The following is an 18,318-nucleotide window of genomic DNA, read 5'->3' on the forward strand; positions in this document are numbered from 1 at the left end:
CAGACATCACAACAACCGCGACATCCGCAAGATCCTTCCGAGGATTCATGCTTCGTGGCAGTTACGCCACCACCTCCGCCACCGGTACAGCCAGTAGTGCCTGATCCGCCTAGGCGTAGGAGGACAAATGCTCGTATGTCCACACGAGGAGGAGGGGATTTCCACTTCAGCACCCCTCGACACTCTAGTAGTAGCCACTATCCGCCACTACAAGAAGAAGGACCTTCAAGTCCTATACAGGAGGCGAACTCCGCACCAGCTGCACCAAATTCGCCACCATTTGGGTATGACCAACCCATACCTGCTTACACGGGTCCAACGGCTTACAACCCGTTCGAACCGTCACAAGCACATTACAACTACAATTATGAGCGCGACCCATATGTGGTGTCGGCTAGATATAATGCACGCTATCCTGACGGAGCTCATGGGAACATGGGAGCACCGGACTACTCAGCTCATGGGTATCCAATACCTCCCAGACCTCCAGTTCCGCAACAAGCACCACAACCACGTTTCTCTCCTCCTGAACAGGAAGAGATACTCCAATGACTAGATCGTGTGGAGAGAGAGTTCGAGGAAGAGAAAAAGAGCCACCGAGGATTTCTCAAAGGCTTGGCGAACCTACTAAAGGGCAAAAAGAAGAAACGTGACCACTAATAGTTGTACTAATGTAATTTCTACTTTAAAATAAGTCCCTGCGTGGACATTTATCGTATGTCAGTCCCTACGTGGACTTATCTTTTAGTCCTTGCATGGACACTCATCTTACATTAGTCCCTGCGTGGACTTGTCACTTATTTAAACCTCTATGTAGGCATGTACTAGTTAAAAGTCCCGTTTAGGGCAGTGTGTAATCGTATTAATATTTTGGAATGTTATATTATGAATTTCATTTTGTTATCACTATATATGAAATAAATCAAAACCATTCCTTTTAAAAATTGATCTGCCTAAATAAAGAATCTTAAGAGTGAAACCTAGCCTGGTGTCTTTTAAGATCCGGCCAAGATGGTACGACCAAATTAAAAGATTCAGATTCCCTGTTAACCTCTGCAAGCATGTTGACGATCATGGCAGATGTGATTCGTTAAAATCACAAACGTCATTCTTATACAATAATCCTTTAAGGGATTACAAAACCCAAATAAATGATTTATAAATCATGGGTGAAATCATCAATAAAGATGACCATTTATAAAACATCCATCAGTGATGTAGTGCCTACGGGCCAACCTTATTAAAACATCCATTAGCGATGTAGTGCCTACGGGCCTATTTTGTTAAAACATCCATTAGAGATGTAGTGCCTATGGGCCAACCTTATTAAAACATCCATTAGTGATGTAGTGCCTACGGGCCAACCATATTAAAACATCCATTAGTGATGTAGTGCCTATGGGCCATAATAATTGTCCTATAATGACAAAAGACAGTGGTGGTCTATGACTACCTGTCAGAAAGGGGTGAAATAACTACGGTTCAAACCTCTATGCCTTTGATTCTCTGAAATCTCGGCTAACATTATAAAACATCTTCGTGATTAGGCTTTATGCCGCCAATATTATTGCTATAGCTAAAATAGGATATATTCAGATCCTAAAACTAAGTGAGTAATAAGTTAATCATATATGGTCTCTGTTACCATGATTAACAAATTGTCACAAAAGACAATCCTATAATAAACTCCTGAATAAAATTTTGTTATCTTCTGTAACAGATTCAAGTTACAATGGCGGATCCCAACGGAGAAAACAGCCATACAAACGAAGATGACTACGATAATGCGCAGGTGCATCTGACCGGCGCACAGCTAAAGGCTCTGATTGACAATGCTGTTCAGGCAGCTCTTGATCGTCAATACACCGAGTCTCATAGCAGATCCGTATCAAAACCACCCTCCAAACCAAAATCACACTCCAAACCACCCTCCCAACCCAAGAAAGATGACGACAATCACTCGTCAGCTGAGAATAGTATTCGTCGTGAACGAGAATACACTGATGCATCCGGTGCCAAGGGTTGCACCTACAAGTATTTTGTATCTTGTAAGCCCCGGGAATTCACAGGGGAGAAGGGTGCTGTGGATTGTATCACCTGGCTGGATGAGATGGACACTATTGTGGACATCAGTGGGTGCGCGGAGAAAGATGTGGTGAAGTTTGTGTCCCAGTCATTTAAAGGCGAGGCCCTGGCATGGTGGAGGGCGTTGGTGCAAGCATCAGGTAAGTCTGCTCTATACAAAATGACATGGGAGGAATTTATTGCTCTCATAAAGGAAAACTACTGTCCTCAGCATGAGGTTGAGAAGATCGAGTCTGACTTTGTGTCACTGGTGATGACAAACCTGGACTGCCAGGCCTATTTGACGAGCTTCAATACGATGTCTCGCCTGGTCCTTGTGACACCAGAATCCAGAAGAATCGCCCGTTTCATTGGGGGCTTAGAGCCTGCGATAAAGGCTAGTGTGAAGGCCTCTCGGCCGACGACCTTCAGGTCAGTAACTGACCTCTCATCCAGAAGAATCGCCCGTTTCATTGGGGGCTTAGAGCCTGCGATAAAGGCTAGTGTGAAGGTCTCTCGGCCGACGACCTTCAGGTCAGTAACTGACCTCTCATTGTCTCTCACTTTAGATGTTGTCCGTCTGAGTACGCTAAAGAGCAAGGAGGCAGAAAAGAGGAAATGTGAGGATGATACCTCACGAAGGTCAGGAAAGAAACACCGTGGAAACGGTGATGGCAAAAGAGGGTCGGAGGCGAAGAAAGATGGGCAAGCTGGTGAAAGACCCAATTGCAAAATCTGCAAGAAACCCCATTCTGGAAAATGTAGGTTTGGGTCGAATTCACAGTCCCAGCCAAAGTCTTTTGCCTGTGGACTATGCAATTCCAAGGACCATAAGACGGTGGACTGCAAGAAAATCAAGGATGCAACATGCTATGGTTGCAACGAAAAGGGGCATATCAAGAGTAACTGTCCCAAGAATGCCAGGAAACCAGAAGAGAACAAGAAGACAAATGCGAGAGTCTTCCGTATGGATGCAAAGGAGGCACTGCTGAACGACAATGTTCTTACAGGTACTTTTCTCGTAAATAATATATTTGCAAGAGTACTTTTCGATTCAGGCGCTGATAAATCCTTTGTAGACCAAAAATTTTGCAAACTACTGAATATGCCTACCAAAACCCTAGATATGAAATACGAGGTAGAGTTAGCAGACGGCACGATAGAAACCGTCTCCACTGTTCTAGAGGGATGTGAAATGTCCATTAAGAACCATTCTTTTCCTCTATCTCTACTTCCCTTCAAACTAGCGGGTTTCGACATTGTTCTAGGCATGGACTGGTTATTCCGTAATCAGGCCCAAATCATTTGCAACAGAAGGCATATTGTGCTAAAGACTCCGAGTGGTGAATCGCTTACCATTCGAGGAGACACGCAGTATGGATTACCCGAGGACGTATCTATGCTCAAAGCTTCTAGATGTTTGAAGAGAGGCTGTGTCATTTACATGGCTCAAGTGATAATTGAAGAGCCCAAGCCAAGGATAGAGGATCTTCCCGTTATTTCTGAATATTCCGAGGTTTTCCCCGAAGAACTACCTGGTTTACCACCAGATAGACAAGTGGAATTCAGAATAGATATCATACCTGGAGCAGCTCCTATAGCTAGAGCGCCTTACAGGCTTGCTCCGACGGAAATGAAGGAATTAAGGACCCAGTTGGATGAACTGTTGGCAAAAGGTTTTATCAGACCTAGTTCGTCTCCCTGGGGAGCACCTGTCCTATTTGTAAAGAAAAAGGACGGATCGATGCGGTTGTGCATCGATTACCGTGAGCTGAACAAAGTTACCATAAAGAATAGATATCCTTTGCCAAGAATCGACGATCTGTTCGATCAACTGCAAGGAGCGAGCTACTTCTCAAAGATCGACTTAAGGTCGGGCTATCATCAGCTAAAGGTCAGAGATGAAGATGTGCATAAGACAGCATTTAGGACTCGCTACGGTCATTATGAGTTCCTAGTGATGCCTTTTGGGCTCACAAATGCACCGGCTGCGTTCATGGATCTCATGAATCGCGTCTGCAAGCCGTACTTGGACAAGTTTGTCATCGTCTTCATCGACGATATCCTTATATATTCAAAGAACCAAGCTGACCACGAGAAACACCTCCGTTGTATTCTCGAATTGCTACAGCGTGAGAAACTCTACGCCAAATTCTCTAAATGCGAATTTTGGCTACGAGAGGTTCAATTTTTGGGTCACGTTGTAAGTGAGCGTGGTATCCAGGTAGATCCCGCTAAGGTAGAGGCAGTCATGAACTGGCAAGAGCCAAAGACGCCTACCGAAATTCGTAGTTTCCTGGGGTTAGCAGGATACTACCGGAGATTCACTGAGAATTTTTCAAGGATTGCTGCGCCCTTGACTTCCCTAACCAAGAAGAAAGAAAAGTTCATTTGGGGCCCAAAGCAGCAAGAATCCTTCGAAATCCTGAAGCAAAAGCTGAGCAACGCACCTGTGTTGACCTTACCTGAGGGTACAGAAGAATTCGTAGTTTACTGCGATGCATCACACACAGGCATGGGGTGTGTGCTTATGCAGAAGGGCAAGGTTATTGCCTACGCTTCACGACAATTAAAGGTGCACGAAAAGAATTACACCACCCATGACTTGGAGTTGGGTGCCGTTGTATTTGCACTGAAATTGTGGAGGCATTACCTCTATGGTATTAAATTTGTGATTTATTCTGATCACAAAAGCCTTCAACATCTGTTGAACCAGAAAGAATTGAACATGAGGCAACGCCGTTGGATGGAAACATTGAATGATTATGATTGTGAGATCAGGTACCATCCCGGCAAAGCGAATGTAGTCACTGATGCCTTGAGCAGGAAAGAAAGGGTAAAACCTATTCGAATCAATGCCAAGAGCATTGAGGTCAAGAACAATTTGATTGAAAGGATATTAGCTGCACAGCGGGAGGCTGTGTTGGAAGCTAATTATCCCAAGGAAAAGTTAGGAGTAACTGAAGAGCAGTTGACTCTTAGCAAGGATGGAATCCTTAGACTGAACGGACGAATATGGGTTCCGATTTATGGAGGACTACGAGATGTTATCCTCCAGGAAGCTCATAGTTCCAAATATTCAGTCCATCCTGGAGCTGACAAAATGTATCAAGACTTAAAGGCAAACTATTGGTGGATAGGCTTGAAAAAGTCTGTAGCCGCCCATGTAGCAAAGTGCTTGACTTGTGCACAAGTCAAAGCCGAGCACCAAAAGCCGTCTGGCTTGCTACAACAGCCTGAACTTCCCGAGTGGAAGTGGGAATGCGTAACTATGGACTTCATAACCAAGTTACCCAAAACAAGGAAAGGAAACGACACAATATGGGTCATAGTTGATAGGCTGACTAAATCAGCTCATTTTCTACCCATCAAGGAGACGTATAGCTCCGATATGCTAGCCCAACTTTATGTTGATAAGATTGTAGCCTTGCACGGCATACCTGTGTCTATTATCTCCGACAGGGATACCAGATACACGTCTCATTTCTGGAAGAGTTTCCAGCAATCTTTGGGCACGCGTTTGAACTTCAGTACGGCTTACCATCCACAGACGAACGGTCAGAGTGAGCGTACTATCCAAACGTTAGAAGACATGCTTCGTGCTTGTGCGATCGATTTAGGTGGTAACTGGGATAAGAACCTACCCCTAATCGAATTCTCCTACAATAATAGCTACCATACTAGCATAAAGGCTGCGCCTTTCGAGGCATTATACGGTAGGAAATGTAGATCGCCTGTGTGTTGGGCGGAAGTAGGAGAGGTCCAATTATCAGGACCAGAGATAGTTTTCCAGACAACGGACAAGATTGTCCAGATTCGGGAACGTCTCAAGGCTGCCCGCGATAGGCAGAAGAGCTACGCTGATCCAAAGCGTAAGGATTTTCACTTCGAAGTAGGTGAAAAGGTGCTGCTTAAGGTGTCACCCTGGAAGGGGGTGATGCGTTTCGGCAAGAAAGGCAAACTGAGTCCGAGATACATAGGACCTTTTGAGGTCATTGAACGTGTCGGATCAGTCGCCTATAAGTTGAACTTGCCTGAAGAGCTCAATGGAATTCACAATGTGTTCCACATCTGCAATCTCAAGAAGTGCTTCGCCGATGAATCATTGGTGATCCCACACACAGATGTGCATATAGATGAGAGCTTAAAGTTTGTAGAGAAGCCTTTGTCGATTGAAGATCGACAGGTGAAGAAGCTTCGAAGAAAACAAGTACCGATTGTAAAGGTCAAATGGGATGCTCGTAGAGGTCCCGAATACACGTGGGAAGTCGAAGCCACAATGAAAGAAAAGTACCCCTATTTATTTGAGTAAATCTCGGGTCGAGATTTATTTTAAGGGGGTGAGGATGTAACACCTCGAATTTTTGTGTCCAATGATGTGTTAACACGTGTCATTTGTTTACACGTGGCATTGATATTAAATAAAGGACTAATTTTGACAAACCTTGAAAGTATGTAAATTCGAGGGTTATAAATGTCAACCAAGGGTGAATATACTGTATAGTAACCCTAAATGATGCTCGTACCATCAAAACGAATAAATCATGGATCGTACGGAAGCGAAACGCGGAAGAAAGTGAGAGATTACAAGCTACAGGGGTTAACTGTGTCAACATGTTTAATTATACCTCTGAGTGACCCTTTAACGTTCCCGAGGCTTTGTAACAGTATAACACACTCACTAGAATACAATATATAAATTTCGCGAAGTTCCGTTTTAAAACGAGAAAGTTATGATCAAATTCGTAGGAGAAGGGTTAAAAGCGTCAATAATATAAATTAAGGTTTTCCGGATAATAAATAAATTAACCGGGGGGCTTAACAATGCGGGTAAATAACACGAGGTCCTTAACTATAATTAATCAAGGGCCATATCGCAAAGTTACCCCTTCAAACCCGAAAGGTCAGGTAATTAATTACCAAGATTTTATAATCATTACAAAAAGATTTTAAAAAGATTTATTTTTAACCCCTTACGGACCGTAAAGGGTATGCCTTACGGACCGTAAGGAGGGGGAATGATTGCACCGGATCCGCCTATGGCTTACGGACCGCAAGGCCGAAGCCATACGGTTCGTAAGCGACGCCCAGCGACAGATTGTTGGCTGTTGGCTGTTTTAAGCGGCAAAACATGAATTTATGGGTTTCTCAGGGTCATGGGCGCCCCCTACTCGACCCATAACCCTCTAGGACACATGCCATTCATCCATGATCAGTTGTAGAGTGATGTGTGATGATCTTGGACCTTGTCTTTGACTATAAATAGACCCATTGTGTTCATAACTTTCATCACAACTCAAACACACTCATCTGGTCATTCCAAAAGCTCTCAAGCATTCTTCTTTGTTCTCTAAGCAAGTCTCAACTTCTGTAAGTCCATTAGATCCTTTGTGGTTTGATTTATACTTAGTAAATAGCTAAAAACCAAACCGTCGTAAATACGGGTTGACTTCAAAATAAATCCGTAATGGCTCAGGATTATGAAGGATCAAAAGTAGTTATAAGTTGGTATTTATGTGGCTAATAAACCTCTAAAAGGGTTCCCTCTGATCACCACTCAAACTAGCTCAAATGTCGAGTCAAACGAATGCTTAAAAAGTCAACAGAAAGCTATTTTGCGATTTGTGCATAATCTGCAATGTATATACTATGGAACCTGTTTAGACACTCATAAAACATGATATTAAGTATATAAACTTGTTTGCGCTCGTTTGAATCGACCATTTGCTATATTGAACCGGTTCGGAGCCGAATGTCGCAAAAGTTTGACTTTTGCTTTGACTTCAGTTCTGACCCGTTTTATTGAGGTATAGATATGCCTTAGGACTCTCCTAAGACCAGGATACATGATGGTATAAACCTCTGTGATCGGTTCATGAATTGTCCGAGTCTTTTACGCATTTCCGTTAATCGCCTAAAAGTTGACCGTAACGCCTTTTTAAAATAAAACGAGTATTTCGGACACGTGAACGGACCATAACCTTGCTTACTAAATTATAAGCATGTCCTTAAAGTTTCACGTCAATCCGAGGTCTAGAATGAGAGTTATGCTAAATAGCGCAATTAAAGTAAACTTTTGTAATAAACGGCGCAATTAGCATAACACCTATCTAAACCAAGATTTCATCACTAAAACTTTTACCCACTGTTATGAAATAATATTTTTGGAATTCTAAAGATTTTTAATAATTTTTACCTTGCTCATAACCTGCGGTTATGGCTACGGTTCGGTAAATACCGAATATGCCCTTTTCGGCCAAAACTTGAGTTCTACAAGGTCTTTTGACCCGATTCCAGTTGCTACTGATTTTAAATAATAAATAAAGTATTTTAAACTTTATAAACTGTTCGGGAAACTCAGATTTCCTGTAGAACTCGAAAAGCTCTTTAAAAGTCTTTAAAATGACCGAAAAACCCCTACGGGGCGATATATTAACTAAAACTCGTTACGGGCATCACAGAAGGTATCCTACTGATACCACAACCTCTTTAAGGCATATTGACTTAGGAAATAAGCGTAAGACTCTCATGGTTAACCGTTCCGCCTATTACGCGCACGGTTCGGCTTATGAAATTAGTTTTCATAAAATAGCCGATACGGGTCAAATTATATTATTTGGACCCCAAAATCCAGAGTGTGAACCTTAAACCCACCTAAAACAAGTCTCTGAACTTGTTGGGTCAGAATCACACTCCATTCTCGGTTTTCGCCTTTTCGCGCGATTTAACCGTATTCACATATCGGAACCAACCGGTCTAGGCTACGGCCAATATAAAGACTCGTTAGGATTCTAATAGGTTAATTAAAACCTTCGTTCCAGAATAGGAGCCCCAGTAAAAGCTATCGGTGATTTAATCAAATTAAGGAATATACTTGCAAAGGTAAATACTTTAACTTATTTTCCCTTATACGGGCTTGGGATACGGTATATTAATACCGCTTGATTGAGCATCATATCTTCCATCGCTTAGGTGGTTAATTGAATAATGTGATCGGCTCATTTAAACAGTCTTGTTACTTAAAAGCCTTTGGGGGGTTAATGACCATTGTCCCGGATATCCTTGGCATCATTTTACGAAATGGCCACGACCTCGACATCCCGGTGTAGGCGTACACCCGGTATATTATGTCGACATTACTATTAAAAGACGTAGCCGTTGGTTTTTACACTACGGTTTTACGCAATGTGGTGTGTCTATTAATCTTTAACCCGGACAGGATCCGGGCTACTGAACGCATAAAAGGACATGTAATTCGTTCACAAGATTTTAATAATTTTCCCAAGTTATAAAAGAGTTTGTGCCTCGTGCATTCAAATCAATTTTAATAAACATTTTCAAATGTGTCAGTTGAACGTATTTACCAGTGTAAACTGACGTATTTTCCCAAAAAGATTAAGTGCAGGTACTATACGAAATTGGCTGGTAGTAGCTTCCTAGCATCGTGATAAGTCTCGCAAGCTTGATGCTGTATCTGACTGAACAATACTTTATTATTATTTTGATCCCCTGTGGAAACAGTTCGACTTCTGTAATACACTTGATATTACATTCAAAAGGTTGAATTATATTTATCTTTATGCTTCCGCTGTGCATTCATATAATTGTGTGGTTTGACTATATTGTTGCCAACTACGTCACGGTAATCCCCCACCGGGCCCACCGGTGATACACGTGGAAATCGGGGTGTGACAATCAGTCATTGGTGTTAAGGTGAATGCAAGATCGTATTTTGATTTGATTATTGTGTTTATTTTACTTTGTTGTTTTCTTGAATCCGCTTGTGTTTGGATTCCGCACTTACACAAGTTAACATTGATATCATTGAAAGATCCTATAGGGTTTTACACTAAAATTTTTTTTTTTGGTATGTTTTTTTGCTTTTTTTAGGTTTTTTTAGTTAGTTTTCTAGTTTTCTCATTTAGATGTATTTTTCTCATGATCCTATCCCTATATAAACAATGTACAAATAATTAGTTTTTCTATTAAAGTAGTTTGTTTCTAGTGCATTTTTGTCCGATCAACATGATGTACACATGTCGGAACGACTCGATGCGATGGTAATCAACAACTCAAACATGTTATATATGTGTGTGTGTATATATATACTCTGAAAATCGTTTGTTTAATTATGTAGTTCGATGAAGAACCTCCCGCTCCAAAGCAATAGAATCTTCTTTTTGAAGTGGACTTACATGGACCATGGTTCAAGTATGTTATCAGCATTATATGGATTAATTCTCTTGTATTTTACATCATGATGTTTTTTTAAGGCTGATAGCTTATTGTTGTAGGTTAGGTTAGTGTAATTATTTGAACAACTTCTGTAAACTTTGGAAGTTATTATGTAATCAAAAGGTTCTGTGATATTGGCTGAGTTTTGTTTGTTGCCATTATTTTGAGCTATTCCATTACCCATTATTTTGAGCTAACATTTGTTTTAGTCATTATTAATTCTGGGCGGTTGGGATATTAAATCATAGCCCAAAATCACAAAATCACAAATTTTTTACATGTTTTTTTTGGCGAAATTTGTTTCATTTTGGGCGGGTTTTTAACCGCTGAAATTATGTGTACATTTTTTCTTGCGACATTTGTTTAGCGGTTATAAAACCGCTCATAATCCCCATTTACACCGCCTAAACAAATCATTTTTGTAGGATATATAATTGCATCTAAATCATACTCTCTCTCATACACACACATATATAGGATACCCTTCAATAGGTAAGGGTTTGGCTACAAAGTCAAAACTTCTATAGGCAATTTTTAATAATTATGATAAATAGTATAAGAGTAAATTAGACAATTCTTCAATTATAGTAAATATAATGCGGTTACTTGCATATATTTATGGGGTAACTTCCTAGAAATGTAACCAACTTTGACAAGTGTTCCAATTAAGTCATTGAAACATTTTTTTTGTCTCTATAAAATAACTCAAGTTTCATTTGATGTTCTAATACTATGTAATTATCAGGTTACCAGGTTAGTAATGATGATGTGCCAGGTTTTATTATCTTTCTTAATTTTTAATATGATGTGGAAAATAAAATTAATGACATGGATTTTTCTCTAAAAAAATTGAAAAATCATTTTTTTATTCTACAATTAATAAAATATATAGTGTTACGATTGAGTTTTTTAAAGCAAAAAATTGAACTTTTTGAATAAGTAACAAAAACCTTTTTTTTATTTTAAAAATCATATTGGTATTTTTTGTGATTTATACTAAACTAATAAGACTATAAAATATTATGATGAATGAAAAATAAATGATAACCAAAACTTTCAATACCATCGTATCTATTCGTCACCAAAAGATAAACAAAAAACGTAGGAAACTTCGTCCAAAATTCATGTCACAAAAAGATAACTCAAAAAAATAAAAAACACGGAATCATGTTAGACTTTCTTCGTTGCACCATGCTTTTTAGGTCTACCTTTTGGCCTTTTCACCTTTGGTGGGGGGTCTTTTTTCTCGTTTTTGCAAGACCTAACATTATGCCTCGTTCCATAACAATTTTGACAAGACATTTTTCTTCCCATTCCAACCTTTGGGTTCTTTTTCTCTTTCTCATCAGCGCTTCTTTTCCTCTTTACTGCTGGTCTACCCGGTACTCGTCTCTCTTTTGGAGGTAAAGGTTTTATATCATCAGTTTTGGGCCAAAATGTACTTTCTCTTAGTGGTTTGATTGGGTATTTGTATGCTTCTTTGAACATGTCCTTTTTAAGCCAAGAACTAACAAAAGTTTATGGGTCCTTGTTAACGAAGGACAACGCTGCCATTGTATGAACACAAGGTTTGCCTGACAACTGCCATAATCTACAACTACAAGTTTTTTCATCAAGGTTCACCACGCATGCATATTTTTCACTTCTCACTTCAAATACGGTGTTATCACTTGGAACTACCTTCCAAAACCTACCGAAACGTTTAAAAAATTAATAAAAAAATACCAAAAATGTAAAAATAATAATTACTTTTGTCCTACCTTTGATTCGTTTTTATGTCTTCTAACCTTTTTCTGATTTTTGGACAGACATCACGTTTTAATCTTCCAGCTTTCTTCGCCATTAAAAATATTCTTTCCATCACAAATGTTTGGATTTCTTCTAGCATAGTAATTATAGGTTTCCGTCGTGCTGATAGAATGCACGAGTTGAAGCTTTCGCTCATGCCATTTTCTTATGCATCGCATGCCTTATTAAGCTCGAAAAAAGCCTTTGATCAAGTAACTGGATTCCTTTCCATTAGATGGGTATATGCCCCTTTGTTAAAATTTTTCAATTCTTCCATTTTCTTCTCAAAATATTCCTTGGTTGTTGCCTTTGCAGCTTTCCAAAATAAATTGGTAAATTGTTCTCCGCGACATTTTTTCTTATAGTTAGCATAAATATGCCTTACACATTGTCTATGCTCAGCATAAGGAAACACGTCCTTCACGCCTTCTATAGTTTGATTATGATATCCCTTGTTAAACAAAAAAGTAAAACTAACTAAACTACATATGAATAGTAATCACATACCTTGTGTTGATCTCAAATGAGAGTTAGTCCAAGTCCACTTTCCATTTCAATGTCATCCCTCACTAGATTAAGAAACCATTTCCAGTTTTCCTTTGTCTCAACAGACACAACAGCCCATGCCAAAGGAAAAATATGGTTATTGGCATCTCTTCCCATAGCCATTAGTAGTTGGCCACTGTTTTTTAGAAAACACCCATCTAAACCACGAACTTTTCTGCATCCAATCTTCAGCGGAACTGGCCTCGTCATCTTTTTCAATACGCCATCTTTTTCAATACGATCATCCTTTTCGTTGTCACTGTCATAACAAAGTAGACTCAAAAAAGGGTCTTTTTTGATTTGATCATCTTTTGTGGTAATGTTTTTTGAGATCCAACTTCCGTACTATTTGTTATAAAACATGGAATCAAACTCGGATCTCTAAGAAATTGCACAATAAATCGAACAGAACTGGTTACAAAAGAAACATTCACAAATAAACTCTCAACTACTCCTAAAAGATTATCAATGTGATAATCTTCTCTCGACTAACGGATGTTAACACTAATCACAGATCATGATGAATCTGTGTTTACACACTGCTAAAAACCCTAATCACCAACATGAAGAGAGAGAATATGAACTTTTTGTGAATGAATCAAAAATATCTGGAAGTCTCTTTTTATCTTAGCAGCAACAACCGACTTCAAAAGCCTAGTCTTCTCAGCCTTCTACAAAGCCCAACAGCTCCCAGCTTCGAGAAGTCCAATAAGCACAATCAGCCGAGATAAGATGATAAGCCCATATGATAAGCCCAACTCATAACAAAAAACAAACCATTAGATATGTGTAAATAAGTAACAAAAAAAAATTATGACATGTATGTGTAACTAATATACACAACAGAAACTTAATATAAGTCATTGAAATGCGGTGAATGTTATAATTTTAACACCCCTCTCAGATCAATGACTTCTGAACAAATCCTACATATTCAGCCGATTACACAAGTTTTCATGTCGAATAGCTAACATACCTTTGGTAAACAAATCTGCAACTTGATCAGAAGATTAAACACCCACAGCTTTGATAATCCATTTAGATATTTTTTTCCCTGAAAAAGAAAAGATCAAGTTCGAAATATTTTGTTCGATCATGAAACACAGGATTGGCAGAAATCGCCAACGCTGTTGTGCTATCACAGGCTAAAGATACAGGAAGTTGCACACTAACCCCGAGCTCAGTTAAAACATTTATGAGCCATAATATCCCACAAGCAACAGCACACAATGCTCTATACTCAGCTTCCGTTGAGGATCTAGAGACTGTACTCTGCTTTTTACTCTTCCAAGATATAAGTGACTCTCCCAAGAAAATACAAAAACCTGTAACTGATATACGAGACTCAGTCATAGATTTTCCCCAATCAGAATCAGTGAAAGCTTTTAGCTCACAACTGTCACTTTTCCTGAACATAACTCCATTACCAGGTGACTTCTTTAAGTACCTTAGCAACTTATAAGCAATTTCTGAATGTCCAACAGTAAGACTGTGCATGTGTTGACTCAAAAAATGCACACTGTAAGCCATGTCACGTCTCGTATGAGACAAATAAATCAGCTTACCAACTAATTTTTGATAAAAAGTAATATTCGACAACAACTGACATTTTTCTTTACAAGTATTAGCCACAACATGATTTTGCTCTATAGGACAGTTAACAGGTTTACACCCTAACATTTCATACTCATTTAACAACTCCATGCAATACTTCCTTTGTGACAAACACAAACTGTCATTACCTTTTAACACTTCTATTCCCAAAAAATACTTTAACTCACCCAAGTCCTTTATCATAAAGTTTGTTCTTAAAGCATCTTTTACACGGTTTATTTTATTTATACTGTTACCAGTTAAAACAATGTCATCAACATAAACTAACAAGATAACAATGTAACATCCGCCAAAAACGGATATCCAAAAAAAATCCGACCCGTTTTAAAAGCCGGATCCTAACCATTTGGACCTCGGAAATTTTGCGCGAAATAAATAATCGTTGAAAGGTAATTATCCTTAAAATGATTCGTTTATAAAATATGGTTATTTAGTTATTTATTTATTTTTTTTAAATAATAAAACTAATTAAATTTTCATTTTTGCTAGTACATGCTTATAGAAGTAATTAATTAAAGTTGGAGGTGTGATTACCACTATTGGATTATAACGAAAGAATATCTAATGTATTGCTTGATAGTTTCAACATTTTTAACATTCTATAACTAGTATATATTGCAATTCTCATACTATCAAATTCTATATGTAGCATTAACAAAAAAAAAAGAAACTAAAAGTCTAGGGGCCTTTATGGCAAATCAACCAAACTTCATTTAAATCAGTTAAACTCCAACCTGCATTTTCGTTTCCCATGCCAACTACCGAACCGGATTTTCCGGCAGTTCCTTTCAGTTTCGTTTGGACTAAATTAATACCTTTTAATGCTTATAATTACGACTAAAGACGTTTTGAATCATTCTCGGTTACGCGTTTTCGAACACCACAAAAACCCAACCTTCGTCCCTGTTCTTCTCGACATCACACACATCTCGGCACCATCTCACCATCTTCTGGCCGATAACAACCCACCGGAGAACCTGCAAGTCAACCGGACATCGCCGGAACATCAAACCCGCTGGGAAAGTCGGGGCTTCATCGGAGATACGTTGGCCTCGATTTCGTCTTCTCGCCAAAGGCATATGTAAGAGTCATACCTTGCCCATTCATCGGAGTTCGAAACAATTGCCGAAGTCGAAACATGTCGAAGACCCGCAGACCACGTCGAAGGTAACCGCCATCACGACGGAAGTTCACCGGAGAAGAAAGCTCAAGCCAAAACTAACGGATCTTCGTTTCGATGATACGAACACGTCGGGACTCGAGATTCACGTTGGAGTCTAACTCGTTCTTGGGCATCCTCGTTCTTGTTCGGTTTCAAAAGAAGAACACGTCGGAGACGACCGGGGGTCACGACAAAGCCACGATACGTTTCGGTATAAAAATTCTTGTCCTTTTGTTTTGTTCGTTCTGTGATACACTTCATACTAATGTTCAAACAACTAAATCTAAAACAGTTTGCGTATGATGACATGGTTGGTTCGGGTTCACGACATGTCGTTCGCCGTTTCGGTATACTTTCTGTTATTTTAAATCCATTTCATTGTTTTGTTGTCTAAAGAAACTTGATGAACTATATAATCAACAAACAAGATCATAACAGTGAACTCTTGTTTTGGGTTTGTTTTAATTTACAAAGGAGATGATGTTGTTTAAACTAAAATAGAGAAAAAAAAAAGAAGAAGAAGAACCCGAGTTCGAACCCTGCCTCATGCTTCTGTTAATGCCTTTTGTTTTTTTATTAATATTTAGAATTGATCATATTCTTTTATTAATTACCTTTATAACAATAACCTTTAATCCAATAGTAACACTAACAATTTATAGTTTTATTTTAATTCTTTTTCTTTTACAATTTAATCCATTTATATGACACAAATAATGATCTTTTTATTATTATCCATTAATTCTTTTCTCTAAAATTGTTATAAATAAGTAAATTCTTACAATACTTTTATAAACATTAAACGTTAATTATAAATATCCATTAATTAAATTGTAAACTTTGTGTTAAGAATTACATTTAACCATTCCTATATTAACAAGATCGTCATATTTAGGATAACCTTTTGCGTTCACTCCTCTTGGACAATCCCTTGATTCTTAATCTTTTCCAAGAAAAACGCAACGCAACCTAAGGTGAGTATACTCGATCCCATTTTTCTATTTTATCACATTTTGGGTGCTGTATGCATTTCTATATAAAACACACTATGTTAAACATTTTTGCACCCTCAATCCACATTTCATGTGAATCTATTTGACTCATGTTAATCACATTATGCTATTGTTAAACATTTATGACTGTGTGTTCATTAACTTTGCAAGCCTCCCCTAACAATGGCAGCGCTGTAGGTTTAGAAACGCCCCTCCCATGATATTATGGGTATTGTTAGGTTTATTCTATGTTACTCATTTACCACCCTTCTAGGGTTAGGCTATGTTAATTGCATTAAACTTTGGTTTGAACACATAGATATCATCGTTACGAGTATAACTGTTAATATGAAATCATGTAGTCACGTGGATTTGAGCATGTTAAACTATTTCAAACATATTATACTATATTTAAACTTGTATACTCGCCAACATGTTTTGTTGACTTTATTTTAAATGCATACTGCAGGGTGAGGAAGTCAAGATTTGAAGAAATGAATAGGATGGCCTAGAAACCCACTTTTGAAATAAACTATGTTTAATGTTTGTTATTTCCTTTTATGACAATGTATGAAACTTTGCAATTTTAATAAATGAAATTTAATTATATTGTCACATGTAGTGTTATGATGTTTTGAGCAATTTGTTCGTCTCATCCCGATGTTTCCGCCATCGGTTGGGGTGTGACAAACAACAACATCATCTTTTCATTTAATAAACAAAGAATAATCACACATACTTTGAACAAATCCAAAGTCAACTAATACTTTTACAAGCTTTTCATTCCACATTCTCGGTGCTTGTTTTAGACCATAAAGAGAGCGTTTTAATTTGCACACTCTAGACTCGTCCTTAGAAAAATATCCTTCAGGTAAAGACATGTACACATCTTCATGTAATTCACCATACAAAAAATCGTTATTTATGTCAAGTTGATACATATTCCAGTCAAAGTTAATAGCTAGTGAATGAACACACCTAACAGTGACCATTTCCACAGTCAAAGTTAATAGCTAGTGAATGAACACACCTAACAGTGACCATTTCCACAACCAGAGCAAACGTTTCATCAAAATCCACTCCCTCTTTCTGACTGTACCCCTTAGCAACCAATCTAGCCTTAAACCTCTCAATCTCGCTAGAGGCCTTATATTTGATCTTGTAGATCCATTTACAACCTACCAGACTTCTACCCTTAGGTAAATCTACAAGATCCCAGGTGCCGTTCCTATTGAGAGCTTTAATTTCATTATTCATGGCAGAAACCCAATTAGGATCTTTGACAGCCTCAGAAAATGACTTAGGCTCACTAGCTTTATTTAAACTGGCAACAAAGCATTTGTTTTCTATAGATAAGTTCGAATAGTTTACTACCTTTTCAATCCCATACTTTACCTTACCTTCAACATAGAAGTCATTAAACTTCTTAGGCATGTTAGAACTTCTACTAGATCTCCTAGGTTCAACCTGAACACTCAACTCAGACCTTGTTCCCTCAGAATTAATGTTTTCTACATTACTTTCACTCACATCCTCAAACCTACCAGACTCACTATCACTACCTCTAGGCTGCTGAGAACCAGCCATGCCTCTAGAAGGGACAGATTGAGTTTCTGGTTGTTGAGACTGATGTGGTAAAGGTATTTCAGTAGATTTATCCCTTTCCTCATCATCGGGTTCGCCTGATTGTTGAGTGTCCTGGTTATCATACAGATAAAAAAAGTAAGTGTATTTACTTCAAGATGTGTGTTTATATCAAATGAATCAAAAACAATCTTTTCTTTAAACGGAAACACGTTTTCATAAAATTTTACATCCCTGGAATAGTATACAGTTTTACTATCCAAACTAAACACCTTATGTCCCTTTTTTTCATTTGAATATCCTATAAACACACATTTCTCAGCCCTACTACTT

The 18,318-nt window shown here is 38.5% G+C and overlaps 1 long non-coding RNA gene across 1 annotated transcript; it reads left to right on the forward strand.

Moving 5' to 3' along the window:
* The first annotated feature begins 15,010 nt into the window (after positions 1-15,010).
* LOC110890984 lies at positions 15,011-16,921 on the forward strand. Its single transcript, XR_002564927.2, has 4 exons — positions 15,011-15,620; positions 15,702-15,756; positions 16,305-16,383; positions 16,871-16,921. It is a non-coding gene; the product is annotated as an uncharacterized LOC110890984 (long non-coding RNA).
* Positions 16,922-18,318: the final 1,397 nt, after the last annotated feature.

Source organism: Helianthus annuus, chromosome 11, assembly GCF_002127325.2.
Source record: "Helianthus annuus cultivar XRQ/B chromosome 11, HanXRQr2.0-SUNRISE, whole genome shotgun sequence".
Lineage (NCBI taxonomy): Eukaryota > Viridiplantae > Streptophyta > Magnoliopsida > Asterales > Asteraceae > Helianthus > Helianthus annuus.